The 16,498-nt window shown below is 39.2% G+C and overlaps 1 long non-coding RNA gene across 3 annotated transcripts; it reads right to left on the reverse strand.

Moving 5' to 3' along the window:
• Nucleotides 1-444: 444 nt before the first annotated feature.
• LOC110689653 lies at nt 445-4,261 on the reverse strand. 3 transcript variants are annotated; one of them, XR_002504930.1, is made up of 5 exons: nt 3,236-4,259; nt 2,989-3,114; nt 2,380-2,469; nt 837-1,074; nt 445-733 (listed from the first exon to the last, which is right to left on the reverse strand). It is a non-coding gene; the product is annotated as an uncharacterized LOC110689653 (long non-coding RNA). The 3 variants fall into 3 exon arrangements; XR_002504931.1 differs by having other exon boundaries at nt 2,380-3,114; nt 3,573-4,261; XR_002504929.1 differs by having other exon boundaries at nt 2,380-3,114; nt 3,236-4,261.
• Nucleotides 4,262-16,498: the final 12,237 nt, after the last annotated feature.

Raw genomic sequence — 16,498 nt, forward strand, 5'->3', positions numbered from 1 at the left:
CGTACTAGTAGAATAAGGCTCATTTGCGTCGCTCATTTACAGTGTATTTGTGTCGCTTCTATGAGCGACGCAACTGCTTGCGACGCAAATGACTTTTAAATCATTTGCGTTGCTCCTAGGCGCGATGGAAATAAGAGTTATTTGCGTCACTCCTTTATAAACAAGTGACGCAAATAGTTGTTCTGAGCAATTTCTTGTTTTTTATTTGCGTGACTTGTTTATATAGGAGTGACACAAATGACTTACTAGGCAATAAAAATGCGAGTTATTTGCGTCACTTGTTTGTTTAATGAGTGACGCAAATGATGTGATTTTTTTTATTTTTAATTATAATAATTGCTTGTATATGTTTGTAATACATGTTTCCCTTGGTAGTGGTATAATGTAATATGCTAACGCCAATAATTGAAATTAAAATGCAATATTAATGAATGCAATTGTAAATTTCGGCAGAGTTTCCTTTGTATTTTGGCCTACCCATAAAATTGGGAGTGACGGCATATATATTAACAACCTGTCCAATAAGTTTACATCTCAATATCATTGACATTATACTCATCATCCCAACACCAATTAACCAAATTCATTCATATCCAGCCTATAATCCAAAATAAGAGTCCAACATTTGCTAAGTGTAAATCTAAAGTTCAACATTACATATAAAATACTCTGCCCAAATATCTCGAATCTTATTTATCTCCTCCTCAGTATACGGTGTAGTTCATGAAAAATCCTATCAACACAACAAATATACAAGAGGAAAGTTTTAATTCAAGATTGTAGCTAACATAAAATTGTATTTATCAAACAAAAATGAAATATTTGACAACTCATACCTTAATAAGATCCTTACTGCTATGATGATGTTCAAGTATTTTGTACATATAACGCATGACGTAGTAGCCACACTCACGTAGATTCTCTTTCTTGTGATAGAAAACCAGACATACAATCAGCTACAAACGCATCATTGGAATGTTTCTCACTTTCTCAAGGGTATCTACATGGAGCATATACTGGCAATCTGATATTACATATACCTGAGTTCTCTATACAAGTATACAGACCAAAAACCTAATGAAAATATAAATAAATATGTGAACATCATCCTAATCATGATATATAATTACACAATAAGACATAAGTAAGATAGACTCAATAATTATAACTGCAGCTATTCTGAAAATTTCAAGCATAGAGAGGGTGTTTCAATCAGACACTTGATTGGAAAGCAATTAACAAACCAATGTAATTAATTTTACAAGCATTGCCCTACTATTGTACATTAAAAATTTTCAATGGAACAATGATGACTAAGCAATCTATTCATAATAGCTAACAACAATAGAGCAGCGAGAACATAAATATGTGAGTTGTGACCTTGCACAAAAGAAGTTAATAAAGCATGTAATTCTACATACTACAAAAAAAAATGACATCTAGTAGGCTACTCATTCATCTAGCCAACTTTTGCACCTTAATAATCGATGGTGGTATCAATGATAATCAGTTTTTTTTATACCAGGACCAGGAAGAACCAAGATTTAAACAGAACAAAACTATGCTATATTGCTACAACTCAATATGTTTTACCTAAGTAGAGAACAAAATTTCAGATAGAGGAAACTACATGCATTAAAATATGTAGCTGCATATGACATATATAAGTGAAGTTAGTAAGATTGTGTTTCTTAGAAGTAAATTATATTGCTTAAATCCCTGTAAGATTCAGATTTTAAAAGTTCTACAATATTATACCAGATAACAAAAGATAAGCCATAAATTCCAGGGACTTCATATACAAGGATATATCTAAAATTCAGTTACTAAAGTCAGGTTTTGTCAAGTGGTAAGCTAGAAAGTCTGATAAGCAGTTCTTCTTGCAAGGTTTGTTCTCCTTGAAGTTTTATACAAATTCATAGCTTTTTTTTTCTAAGTTTTTCTAACATAGCTATAGCCTATTTAAAGGCCTAAATTTATCAATAATATTTAGTTTTTCAGTCCCCTAAAACCCCCCACCCCAACAACTAAGCCTTAGAACTTGGATACAAGTTTATTAGACACCTTAATTGCATTATATGAACAGATTTTGTACAGGTATATTATAGCTGCTTATAATTCAATGCGAACCACTACAAAAGTCATAAACATCTATTTAAAAAGATTCTAACATTATAAAATCAAACGATATTACCCATATAACATCAAGGTAATTTAAAGTAGCGAATATCCAAAGCATAAAACTAAAAGATTAAAAAAAATCTGAAATATATAGAAGCAGGGGATATGTTATTAAGCACTCATTATAGACATCCAAATACATTAATCATTGGCTCATATATTAAACAACATAAATTATTAAACAAGCAATAAACATACCTGATCAATGTCTTTTTCTCGGCCTCTTCTTTTTGACAGGGAGTTCTTCAAGTGATGTTTGTATATAGACAACATATAATGGAATTATAGCTCCAATGATTGATTAAATAGAAATAAAAAACCAGATTAATAAGGCAAAACAGAATCAAATTTGACGAAATAAGTAAACACATAGTAATGAGAAATTGACAAAACCCAAAGCATTCGTTAAATCGTTTGGACTGTAGCAAAGTAGATAAAAATTAAGCAAAATTAAAAGGGGAAATTAGCAAAACTAAAAGATTAATGAGAAAAACCTTCTTTAAGGATGAGGAAATTCAGCAAATTGTATGGGTTGAATGAAATTCACAAATAGACTTGAAGAATTAAGCAAATTTTAAGATCAAATTTAGCAAAAGGGCAACAAATTCAATGTTTGGGGTTCTTCACGCAAAAATTCGAGATTAAAATCAATTAGCAATTCACAATGGAAACCAAATTAATCAAAAAATTGGACAACAAACTCAAAGATAACCCTAAAATTTGTTTAAATGGCAAATTGCAAAAACACAAGGATATTGGACCAGCAACATAGATAATAAATATTTAATTTAAAGCAAATTTGCTCACTCTCAATCAGTGCGAATTGAATACAGAACATCTCCTCCTTCAACTCTCCATCAGCATAATCACTAGCAACCCACATACAAGATTTTTTATACCCGACATGCTCTTGAAACATCATACCCGCAATAACTACAAATACAAATTGATCATTCATAGAAAAAACTCATTAATTCAAGCAATTTCACATAGTAATTATACAAAAAAACAAAACCTAGAACAATTAACAAATGATAGAAATAAAGTCACATACTCAGATGATTAGCACAGATCTTAAGAGTTTTAGATTGCCACATAACCAATCGAACTTTCTTAGAAACCTTATGCTTTAGAAACTTCACTGTACCTACCCCTTTCTTTCCATTGATTTCCTTCTTATAAAATATTTAAAGCTTTGCTTTTCTAATAATATTTCCAAAACACAAACAATTAGAAATAATAAAACATCACAATAACCTTTGAAAGCTGAACATATCCCTAAATTAGAGGCAAAATTCAAAGATTGAATCAATAACTTCATTGAAAACAACAATTGAAGAGCACCAAATTAAAAATAACACAAAACCCTAAAAATCAGGACAAAAAAAAACCTGGGATTGTGGCAAAATTCAACCATTAAATCAACAAAAATCATAAATAAAACAAGGGTTCATATTTTTTGGGGTTTTAGGTTCGAATTTCTGCTCGAATTGGGGGTTTTGGCTCGGAAATGATCAATTTTTCTAGGGTTTTTAGGGTTCGAAATTGCTGGGGGTTCAGGTTGGAATTTTTGCTCAAATTAGGGGGTTTTGGCTGGAAATTTTTTGACTTTTTTAGGGTTTGCAGGGTTTGCATTTGCTGGGAGTTTATACAACGAACGTCTGCTCGAATGGGGGGGGGGGTTATGCTTAATTTTTATGGTGTTTTTAGTGTTCGATTTTGCTTGGGATTTTGGTTTGATTTTGTGCTTGAAAATGGGAAATTTTTGGCTTCGATCTTTCTATTTTTCTAGGTTTTGGTTTGGTCGAGTTGCTGTGTTGAATTCAGTTGTTGAAGGCAACAACAAATGGGTAGCAAGAGTATTTTTTTGTGGGTATATCGCATTTGGAGGCAGCAGCAAATGGCGAGATGGTAGAAAATTTAGAATTAACTACTAACCTATACTTATAAACGTCGCTCAATAATTAAAGAATTGACGCAAATAACTTAAATGTAATGATGTGAATTAACTATTTGCGTCGCTCACTAATTAAAGAAGTGACGCAAATAACTCACAAACTCATTTGCGTCACTTGTCCCTAAAGGAGTGACGCAAATAAGACTGTTATTTGTGTCGTTCTAATAAATAAACGCGACGCAAATAACATAAAGCTGAAACATATCAGGCTTTTGTGTCTCTTCATAGCTAATGAGCGACGCAAATAAATTATAATGAAGCTAAAATATATCATTTTCTTTGCTTGTTTCTATGAGTGATGCAAAAGAGGCGACGTATATGAAAGTTTTTCTACTAGTGAACCCATAGTACAATTCTCTCGCGTTGGGTCTAAAGATAAAGGGAAAGTCAAAGCATAGAGTTTAGGATCAACTCCCTTTAATGCCATGGTGCAAGTAAAACACATTAAGTGGTTTTGTGGATTATTGATCACCTTAAATATTGGCAAGTCCGTAGCTACGAACTTTTTTGGCAAAGCAAGTCCCGAGGGAGGAGCAAAGTTTTCTGCGTCGAAGTACTTGTTCCCCATGGTAGAACGAAGAACAAGCTTCTCTAACGACTTTTTTTTAACGGATAATTGTTCCATCTTTTGTTTCAAGGCTAGAGCCTCGGCATTTTTCTTTTCGGCTTTTTTAAGTTTCTTGATTCTTCTTTCCTCGGCCTCTTGAGCCTTTTTTTTCTCTTAATCGAGCAATCTCTTCTTGGAGTTGTTCGATGGTTGACATTCTTGTTGGACTAGGACTATTTGTCGAGGGAAAGTGGTTTGAAAGAGGTGGGTTACTTGAGGATAAACGTAGAATACAAGTGCCCGGGAGTCTTCGTTCCCAAGCTTGAGAACCGACTCCAAAGGAAGTACGAGAGAATAAGTGAATCGATACGCTTGTTTAAAAGAGAAAAAAAATGATGCAAAATATATCCGCACGAGTAACATCACCCTTAAACAATTTTCCGATGGAGGTATTGATATGTCTATTTTATATAGTGTTTTACCCCCGTCCCTTGGTCATAATTAGTAGTGTTTTTGGCCCTTTAGGGCCACTTTTATTACTAATATGTGTTTTCTAGTGCTTTCGTAGTTTTGGTTAAGTTTTGCAGGGAATTGCACCTTTCGAGCATTTTCCCGGGATTTTTATGAAGCGACTACGAGCATTGGAGGAACACGACCACTTTTGGAGCCCAAGGCTGGCTAGAGCCATCGAGCCGGTGATTAAGGGCTCGGTTATTTAGATCACGAGGCAATTGGACCATGTATTTGAGACCCGAGAGGAAATATGGATTGGGCCAAGAAATTTAGCACAATCGAAGTCCAAGCCTAGAAGATGAAGACCGGGCCCGATCAGGCAAGCATACGCCCGATCGGGCAGTTGCGCGCATGAAGGCTATCAAAAAAGGCGCGCCCGATCAGGTGAGCGTGAGCTCGATCGGGCGCGACACTTTAGACTGGGCATAGAAAAAAGGCGGGCCCGATCGGGCGCGTGTTTTTCGTAGTGTCTGATTTAGTTTAGTTAATTCTTGTTTTAGGGGAAGTATATATACGTTTTGAACGGATTATTTACTTACCTTCTTTCTCTTAGACTTTCTCTCTCTACTTAGTATTTTTCTCTCTCTTAAATTCTCTCTAACTCTTGTTCTTAATTCCTTCATTAATTCCAGATTTAGTTTGGTACAATTTCTTCCCTTTTTAATTTCAGCTATTTTAATTATTTTCTTGTTTATGTTTTAAGTTATTTATTCGATTGGATTAGTTATGATGATTAGTGAGTAGTTTAATTCTAGGGTTTATGGGGATCCATAATTAATATGAAGGGATAGTTTGTTGTTATTGATTATTGATATTGCATGATAATTTCCTATTGAATTGTTTTAATTCTTTGCAATTAGATTATGAATCGAGCAGATGTAATTTGATTATGAATGTTTAGCAATATTGAATTGATGAATCGAGCAGATGTTGATTTAATATTAAAGGCCATTTTTAATAGGAACTTAGGTCTAATAAATTGCGAGAGCCTGTTAGATCTATGTTGGTTAATAAATTGCGAGAGCCTGTTAATCATATTATCTATGCATTGTTAATTATTAATTACTTCGTTCTATCCCGGAATATTAATTATTGGTGAACTTGTGACCCTAGGTTTCCTTATTATTGATTCTTTTCTCCCTAAACTCATTCTTCGTAGTATAGAATTCACATTCAAAATATTGGTTACTTAGATAATTTAGATTATATTAATTAATTAGAATTAAAAAGACCTGTTTCCCTGTGGAGTTCGACCCAAATTCCCTATCTACCTTAGTTAGTGATTTAGGTAATTACTTTTGATTAGGGGATACGACTTTACCCTGTCAAAATTTGGCACCGTTGCCGGGGAGACGGTTTTATTTTTATTTTCTGATTATATTTTTGTAGTGTAGATTATCCCCCTTTTGCCTCAGAGAACATTAGTTCTTTGAGGCAAATCTCATTTTTGTCTCTAGTTCTTTGTTTATGCCCATGTGTTCTAGATCAGGTGATATCCCTTTTGATCCTAAGATCGAGCGTTCTTTTCATAGGCAAATGAGACTCTCTAGACAAATTCTGGCGGATTCTGAGGAGGACAACGATCGAAGAGATCCTCCCACTGATTCTAGTGATACAGATATTCCTTCATATTCAGAATCAGAGATAACGGCCCAGAAGAAACTCAGTGATTATTCGCAACCGAAGCTCACAGATTTCCCGCACCTTACTCCTACTCCGGCTCTAGATGGAGTTCAATTTGAGATCAAGCCCCAATTTATCACTATGATAGAGAGGAAGTAGTTCAGCGGAGCTAAGGGTGAAGATCCTAATCTTCACGTCGCAGATTTCAACCAATATTGTAACACCATTAGACAAGCCGGGGTTACGCAGGACCAAATCAGGGAGATTCTTTTTCCCTTTTCTTTATGTGGCAAAGAAAAATTATGGTTTAATGGTTTGAATAGAATTGCACTTGGTATTACTGACTGGGAAACTCTTGCTTTGAACTTCTATAATAAATATTATCCTGCAGAGAGAACATCGGTGCTAAGAAGTGCTATTCAGAACTTCGCTCAAGAGGCCGACGAAACATTATATGAGGCTTGGGAGAGGTTCAAGGATCTACAGAGAGAGTGCCCCCACCACAATCTAGCACAATGGCAATTGATCCAAGCATTCTATAATGGACTTGGAAATTCTTCTAGATTAGTACTAGATTCGGCAGCTAGTGGGAGGTTTATGAATTTAAATGTGGATGATGCAGGACAGGTTATCGAAGACATGGCAATACACAATTCCCAATATGGGAATCCGAGGGGGTTTGCAAATAAGGGAAAACATAATGTCGATTCCGTATCCTTTTTGCAAGCTCAATTAACATCTATTTGCCAAAAATTAGATAATCTTACTGCTGCTCCTAACTCTGTAGCTAATGTTTATGCTGTTGCTAACCATGAAGCTTTTTGTGAAAATTGTGGAATTGTAGGTCATTGGGAGCAAGATTGTTGGAGCTTTATGGAACAAGTTAATGCCTTCCAAACCTATAGGCAAAATAACCCCTATTCCAATTCCTACAATGTCGGTTATAAAAACCATCCTTATCTTTCGTACCGGAGTACCAATGTACAAAACCCTCCACCTCCACAACAACCACAACAGCAACCCCCACCACAGCAAAAATATTATCATCCAAATGCCGGCCAGAAAAGCCAAGCATCACCCTCATCATCTTCCGACCCTGCCATGACAGAAATTAGAGCGATGCTAGCTAATATGCAAAAGCACATGGAGAGTAGGGATGCGCAAATTGATTCTATTCTAGCCCATAATAAAATCATGGACAATCAAATTGCACAACTTTCATCTACCCTACAATCCCGTCAGCAGGGAGCTCTACCATCACAACCTATCCATCCTACAGATCATGCTAGAAGCTTCTTGGGTCATGCGGGGTTTTATCGCCGCTTTATCAAAGATTTTTCTAAAATTGCTAAACCACTGACACAACTTTTGCTAAAGGATGCCCCATTTTTTTTTACTAATGAGTGTCTCTTGAGGCTTTTCACAGGATTAAGCAGGCTTTAATATCGGCACCCATCATATGTGCTCCCGATTGGAACCTCCCTTTTGAGATCATGTGTGACGCAAGTGACTTTGCACTAGGATCCGTGCTCGGACAGAGGAAGGATAAGGTTTTGCATGTTATTTACTATGCTAGCAAAACCTTAGATGAAGCTCAAGTCAACTATGTCACCACAGAAAAATTTAGATCATATCTAGTTGGTTCTAAAGTTATTGTTTTTACTGATCATGCAGCATTGAAATACTTGATAGCCAAAGAGGAATCAAAGCCAAGGCTACTCTGTTGGGTTCTCTTGCTCCAAGATTTCAACATTGAAATAAAAGATAAAATGGGAGCAGAGAACGTAGTGGCAGACCACTTGTCACGTATCAGGTATGATGAGGGTAAGGATTCTTTACCTATAGATGATTCTTTCCCTGATGACAACCTGTATGCAGTTGTAGAGCATCACCCTTGGTACGCCGATTTTGCTAATTATTTAGTGGGTGGTACTCTACCTCCTGACTTGTCCTACCAACAGAAAAAGAAATTCCTTTATGATGTTAAACATTATTTTTGGGATGACCCCTTTTTGTTTCGTGAGTGTGCAGATGGATTATTTCGCAGGTGTATTCCCAAATGGGAGGTTCACGGCGTCCTTACCAGTTGTCATACTTCACCATATGGTGGACATCATGGCCCCACTAAAACGGTGGCTAAGATTAATGATTCAGGCTTCTTTTGGCCTACTATGTTTAAAGATGCTAACACTTTTGTGCAGGCTTGTGACTCTTACCAGAGGATTGGCAACATTTTGCGGAGGCATGAGATGCCCCAAACTGGGATTCTCGATGTTGAAATATTTGATGTTTGGGGTATCGATTATATGGTGCCGTTCCCATCTTCCAATGGGAATTGTTACATACTTGTAGCCGTCGATTATGTGTCCAAGTGGGTAGAAGCCATAGCTTCACCAACAAATGACTCCAAGGTGGTCATTAAGCTCTTCAAGAAGATCATATTTCCCAGGTTTGGTGTTCCACGTGCTATTATTAGTGATGGGGGTACCCACTTCCATGAAAGACAATTGAATAACCTCCTCAAGAAGTATAGCGTATATCACAGAACAGGGCTTAGTTACCACCCTCAAACTAGTGGTCAAGTTGAGGTCTCTAATAGGGAAATCAAGGCGATCCTAGAAGAGGTAGTAGCCAAGTCAAGGAAAGATTGGAGCATGAAGCTTGATGACACACTTTGGGCATACCGAACAACATTTAAGACACCGATCGGTACTTCACCTTATAGATTGGTTTATGGTAAGGCATGTCATCTTCCCGTAGAATTGGAGTACAAAGCTTTTTGGGCGATCAAAGAGCTTAATAGGGATTCTAAAGCCGCGGGTAAGAAGAGACTCCTCCAACTCAATGAGTTGGATGAGTTTAGATTGTCGGCATATGATAGTGCGCGGATCTACAAGGAGAAAACCAAGAAGTGGCATGATAAGAGGATCTTACCAAGAGAGTTTGCACCGGGCGATAAGGTTCTTCTCTTTAATTCTAGATTGATGATTTTCCCAGGAAAGTTGAAGTCTAGATGGTCCGGTCCCTTCACTGTCACAAAGGTGAGCAAATTTTGTTCGGTAGAGTTGGTGAATGACAAAGGTGAAGAATTCAAGGTGAATGGCCAAAGGTTGAAAGTGTATCATGAAGGTGCTACCATTAGAGATGTGGAGGAGACTCTCCTAACTCCAATTCCAACATGAGTTTCAAGGTTATGAGAAGGTCGCGCGGGACCTAGATAAACCAGCGGTTTGCGGGAGGCAACCCGTATTTCATGCTTTCTAGGTTAGTTTTCCTTTTCCTTAATTTTTCTTATTTTTTTTTAATTTTTTTTTATTTTAATTTTTTTAAGAGAGGCGAGGAGAGTGAAATTTCACCAGTTTTAAGTGTTGTGTACATGTATGAATTTGACAGGTATAAAGACTTAGAAAAAATTTGAAGAAGAACCGAAATCGGAGAATAAGGCTCTCTCGGGCCCAATCGGGCGAGGCTCGCCCGATCAGGCGCGCAAGCTACCCATAATTCAGCAGCAATCTCGCCCGATCGGGCGCGAAAGTGAGCTAAAAATCGAAACTAATTTCGCCCGATCGGGCGCGCAAGCTAAGTTGGATTCAGGGGCTATTTTTGCCCGATTGGGCAATTTTTTTGGAAAATCGAGTAAAAGAAAAAGAAATGTCAGGCGAAGCTCGCCCGATCGTGCGGAGCTCGCCCAATCGGGCGGGCAACTTGAGTTCTAGATGTTCGCACTTTCGCCCGATCGGGCGCGCCATCTGGCCGACCCCCCTTTATTTTCTTTTCTCTTCTTTCTTTCCTCATTTCCTCCTTATTTCATCTTCTTCATTCACTTTAATTTCTCTCTCTAAAACCTCCATTTTCAAACTTTAAACTTACACTTCACTCCAAGATCTTCTCCAATTCTTCCATCCAAAGTCAAAATTTTTTACATATTCTATCTCCCCTCACCTTCCTCTAAACTCTATACTAATTTTCCTTAATTTTCTCTCAACTTTTCCCAAACCCTAAGAGAGAAAAACCTCAAATTTTCTACTATTTTCAAAGATAATGGCCTCCAAGCGTTCAAGAAATCAAAGGGGTGAGAGCTCTAGTGCACCACAACCAACAATCAACCCGGACCTTCAAATTTCGGGATGGGAGGAGGTTGTAATCGCGTCGGAGGAGCAACGGGTTCGGATGATCAAACTCATCGATCGTCAGGTAATTTCTACCCGTTTCATTCATCATCCTACTTTAGCTAGGCTAGGTCTTGATAAATACGTACAAAAATTGTTTAAGGGCATAGGCATGAGTGGTTTGCTTTAAATGTGCCATGATAATTATGATTATTTAACATTGGAATTTATATCAAGTTTTAATGTTATCAAAATGAATGCACTTATCACTCATGTTCAATTTCGATTGTTAAACAACAATGTGAGACTAACTTTGAAAGAATTTGGTAAGTTGTTTGACTTGAAATCAGACAAGCCTATTGAACCCTCTCAAGACCACACCGCCGTGGTCTATAAGAGGTTAAAAGGGGAGGATTTGGTGAACCTCCAACATGCCAAAGGGACGTGGATTCAACATCCCGTCCCCAAACTTTGGCAAAGAATTGTCGGCCTCACCATTTTTGGGAGGCATGAACCGGCAAATGTTCGGAGGGATGAATTGGAATTATTGGCTTCCTATATAATTCCTAATGCTGAAAAATTAAATAAACCCCATAGGATAGCCAACCATTTCCAAAGGGCGGCCAATACGGTTGAGGCTAGTAGGTCTAGAGCGCCTATTTACTTTGGGGGGATATTGACCCATATAGCTAGGAAACACTTAGGTTGGAACCCCGATGGCCATAGGAAAGTTGTGGGATCGAACCTAATGGACCTACCCTATTTAGGGAGCTTGAATTGGGTACAACCGGTGGGGAGTGATACTTGGTGGATTGTCCACCGACAATCGGGTAGGAGGGACCAAGCCTTTACCTTACCCAACCCCGCCTTGACCAAATTTGAGAGGGGGAAGCCCTCTTACACTTTCGAGTTAGATGGTCAAGGTGAGGTTCAACCACCTTACCCCTCACCACAACCTCACCAATCCCCCATTCACCAATCCCCCATTCACCACTCACCCCACTACCAACCACCCCCACCTTTCACCTACGGCATGCCCACTTCCTCGATCGATTACAATGTCGACCCAAATGCCCCATATGACTTTTCGGCTTTTAGGAGCCAACTAGACCGCATTGAGACGGGGCAAGGTAGGGTTGAGGGTATGATGCAAAACTTAGACTCTAGGTTAAGCACCCTAGATGGGAGGGTTGGTCTTATTGAGAGGAACCTAGGGAGGGGCCTTTACCCCATGTATGATGATTATGCCCGTCGGGGGGCTATTCCTCTTGATTCCCTTACTCCCGATTGGTTCCAATACCCCCAAGGTGGGTATTCTCACCCCGGTGCTTATGGTACTTATGTGGACTACTCTTCGGTCCACGGATATGGGGGTATGGGTGGGAATGTAGACCCTAACTACTATGTCGGTGGTTCGGGGTATGGTGGTGGTGGCTCTAGCCATGGAGGTGCCGGCTCTAGCCACGGTGGGGGGTACTCTAGGATGGATGAGGATGAAGAGTAGGCTACTCTCCCAAGTCAATGAGGGCATTGCTTGATTTGGCTTGGGGGGGTGTTCTTTCACTTGGAAATTCTCTTCCTTCTCTCTCTTTATTTGCTTTCTAGTATAGTTTTTATTTGCTTTCCTAGTGTAATTTTTTATTGCTTTCTTATATTTGAAAAATACAAAAAAAAATTGATAAAAATTAAAAAATTAAAAAATACGTTCCAATGAATTGTAAATCATACTTCCCTGTGCCCCATACTTGAGAAAATTGTTTTGATTCTTGGTATTTGATGATGAATATTGTGGATTTGTTAGTCATTATTTGAAGTCTAACTGTTTGGATTCCTAAACATGCGTCAATTTTGTCCAACTACTTGTGAATATAGTGCTTGACTAGTTGATTTGGTTAGGAAATGTGTGATAGTCCCATAATTCCTGGTATGTCAATGAATTTGAGTATTGATTTGCAACTATGAGTAGTGTTTCATGACTTTTTATTATGCACATGAGGAGGACGAAGGCATTCATTCTTTTAGGTAGCCTTCAGAGTATTTAGATACATTTGTTCCCTTCTTAACACCCATGTTATTGCTTGTTCCCTTTTATTGGTTATAGCCACATTACAAGCCTTAATTGCCCCATTGGTTACTAGTCCCAAGCTTGGCTTGGGGGAGCTATTAGTGAGTGAGGTGAGGGAGTTTGTAGTGTGCACATTATTTGCACAATTTGGGTGGGTTTTGAGAAGTAATTTGTTCTTGATCATATTTTTGTTTATATGAGTTTGAAAGTTGTATATATCCGAGAAAATAAAAGTGTGATGAAAAAAAAGGAATTTATTTGAAAAAAAAGAAAGTGAACTTCTAAGAAAAAAGAGGAAAAAATGCTTAATGTTCAAATGTTCTAAGTGAAGGTTAATTAAAAGAAAGAAAAAAAAAGTTGAGTTTCAATGTAAATATTTCAAGTTATGAGCTCAAAGTTTGTTGTTCACTCTTGTTCTACATTATCATATTTTTATGAGTGAAATTGTGAGTGTTGGGATTGTTATATTGTTTGGAGTATAATTGGTGTTTTGTTGTTTGGAGCTGGTTATGTTGGAGATGTGTATGATCATTATTTTTTATCATGGGTTTATTAGGATTTGGCTCCCTTAATGCATAGCTTTTCTCTCACATAATCCCAAATTTGTCCTACCTTTACCCTAGCCTTACATTACAAGCTTAAAAGACCTTCCGACCTTGTGCATAGAAGTTATGTAAACATGAAAGTGTTGTTTTTCAATGCAAGTTATGACTTGACATATTTCAAGTCGACTAGTAGGATGAGCGTTCAATGTTTTTATACACACGAGAGTGTGAGTTGGGAGGGCATTGTTCACATTAAAGGGGTTGGGTGGAGAGCGATCTAGTACATTCTTTACTCGCCACATAAATGAGAGTCGAGTATGTGAGCACTAGTCTTGAATTCCATATGCTCTTGTGGTTTGCTCTACTTGACAATTGTTGGGGAGGAAGGGTGATTAGATGAATAAGATTGATTGATGTTGAAGCATATTTGTTTAATTTTACCTTGAATCCTTGGCTTTTGACTTGTTTATTGGGGTGAAGTATGTTTTATATGTTCATTGATGAGCTCTTTTGATTAGGGGATTTTTCCCCACCAATCACCATCTGACAAGTGGACCAATCAGGTTCCGCCATGTGTCCGTCACATGGTCCAATAGGAGCCTGCCACGTGTCAAGCAATGATCCGTCCACTATGGACCAATTACGACACGACACGTGTCCTTCCCATAACACCTGGGATAACCGGTCACCTAGGCCCAACTTCCGAGGGAAGCCCAATCAGCCCAAGGTTAACCTAAACCTAGACTGACACGTTTCCCGAGGTTATAAATACCTCCCTTAATCCTCATTAAGGGAGATTACACGCTAAAAAGCACATTACACACATTAAACACTCTCACCTAGAGAGACCCAATCACTTTAATTTCCGCATTAATTACTCCTTAATCAAGTACTAACTTGACCGTCGGAGGCGGATCTCCAATCATCCGGAGCATCCGTTTGTTTTGCAGGTACAGGCGTCCGGTTCCAGTCTCGGAATTGTAACTCTCCCGCAGGACATCAGAAAACCCCGAAACATCTTGGCGCCGTCTGTGGGGAGAGTACTTCTGAGATGGCATCCACGTTTGTACCGAATCCTAAAGAGAGATGTCCCCTAGACGACCCTCTAGTTCAGTCGGCCCACGATACTGAGAATGAATTTGAAGTTGAAGCTCACACAGCTTCAGACGGGACCCTAAGGGCCCGACGTACCCGTCATACCGAAAGGAGGGAACGGGAACATCTTTCAAACTGGAAGCGAGCCAGCAGGCGCACCGCCTGTTCGGCAGCAGCCGACTGATGGGTCTGCTCCCATCACAAGGAACGAACTCATGACCTTCATGAGGGACTTCAAGGGAGAAATTCAAGAGTTGATCAACAAGAAGCCGCCTGCTCTGGACAAGGAGCAGTCGGCTAAGAAACCCTCCACTTCACTGAAGAGGAAACCAGTTCAAGGGCGAGAGGCGACCCCTCATCCTAAATCTAGGAAGTGGGAGCCACCTGCCCTTGACTTCACTAAATACCGTTTTCCTACTCCAGGAAATAGGAAACCTGTTCGTCATATTCAGGCGGACGGGTCGAGGAAAACATACACAGACGCTCGGCTACTGCTAGAGCAGAAGAAGAGTAGCCGATTGTCAGAGTCGGCCTCTACTTCAAACTTCCAAGACAGTCTGCAAAATACCTCGATGAGGCATACTCAGTCGTATCATGAGAGTCAGTCAGTCGGCACCTCCCGTCAGTCCGGCTTTCATAGCGACCAGGCGGTACCAAACTTACCGTTTGTACCGCAACAACAATATTTTTTACAGCCACCTCCGTTTGGTGGACATGCAGCAAAAAATGTCCAACCTATGGACTGGCAGCTACGGTTGCTTAGACTTGGTGAACAGCCGTCGGCCTTCTCAAGGAAATTACTGAAGCCGCTCAGCCGGCCAAAGTGAAAAATGTATTAGTAGGCGCCTATGACGGCACTACTAACCCAGAAGACCATCTGATGGCATTCACCAACCTGATGTACCTTCAAGGGTTGGATGATCCCACTTGGTGCAAGTGTTTCCCAGCGACTCTCAAAGGAATCGCACAACAATGGTTCGGCAACCTGCCGACTGGTTGTGTAAATAACTTCAAGACGCTTGCTTACTTATTCACCTCCAACTTCGCCATGAACATCCCTGCGAAGAAGACGACCCTTGATTTAGGAACAATTCAGCAAGGCGAGAAGGAGGGTCTTCGTTCTTACATCAGGCGGTTTAACCTTATGAGAATACAGATTCAAGGGTTACCGGATGAAGTAGCCTATACTGACTTTTTCAGAGGTCTCAAAGACGGGTCGACCTTCAAATTTGATTTGGTCCGAAAGAGGGTGGCGACTCTTCAAGAGGCCTTGATTGAAGCGGAAGCCTATATACAGGCGACTGATCTTTGTAGTACGATAAAACAGTCAGACGGGAAAAGGTCCGACAAAAGAGAAGGACGACAGAAGCAGTCGTCAAACAAAGACGAGAAGAGAAAAGAGGTCTGGGCAACTGTTTCCTCTAAACAACCGTCCCAGAAGAAGAAAAAAGAATTCAAACCATACTCCCCAAAGTATGTGTTTAACAAGGATAGCCAATTTATCCTAAAGGAAATCAAGGGACGGATCTCAATTGAGAAGCCGGTCCCCATGAAGGGTTCTGCAAACAATCGGAACCAAGAAAAATTCTGTGATTATCATGAAGATGTTGGTCATCACACCAATGAATGCATCAGTCTCATGCGGTATCTGGACCGCCTGGCTGAGCAAGGTGATCTTGACACTTATGTCAAGAAATCTACGGGGAACACTTCCTCAAAAAAGCAGTTGACCAAAAAGAATCAAAAGGCCGACAGCTCCGATACAGATGATGCAGTCGTCTACACTATTGCAGGCGGCTTCTCAGGAGGCGGACCCACTATTAGGGGCAACAAAGACAATATCAGACGGTTAAATGTAAATTC

Source organism: Chenopodium quinoa, unplaced genomic scaffold (assembly GCF_001683475.1).
Source record: "Chenopodium quinoa cultivar QQ74 unplaced genomic scaffold, ASM168347v1, whole genome shotgun sequence".
NCBI classification, from domain to species: domain Eukaryota; kingdom Viridiplantae; phylum Streptophyta; class Magnoliopsida; order Caryophyllales; family Amaranthaceae; genus Chenopodium; species Chenopodium quinoa.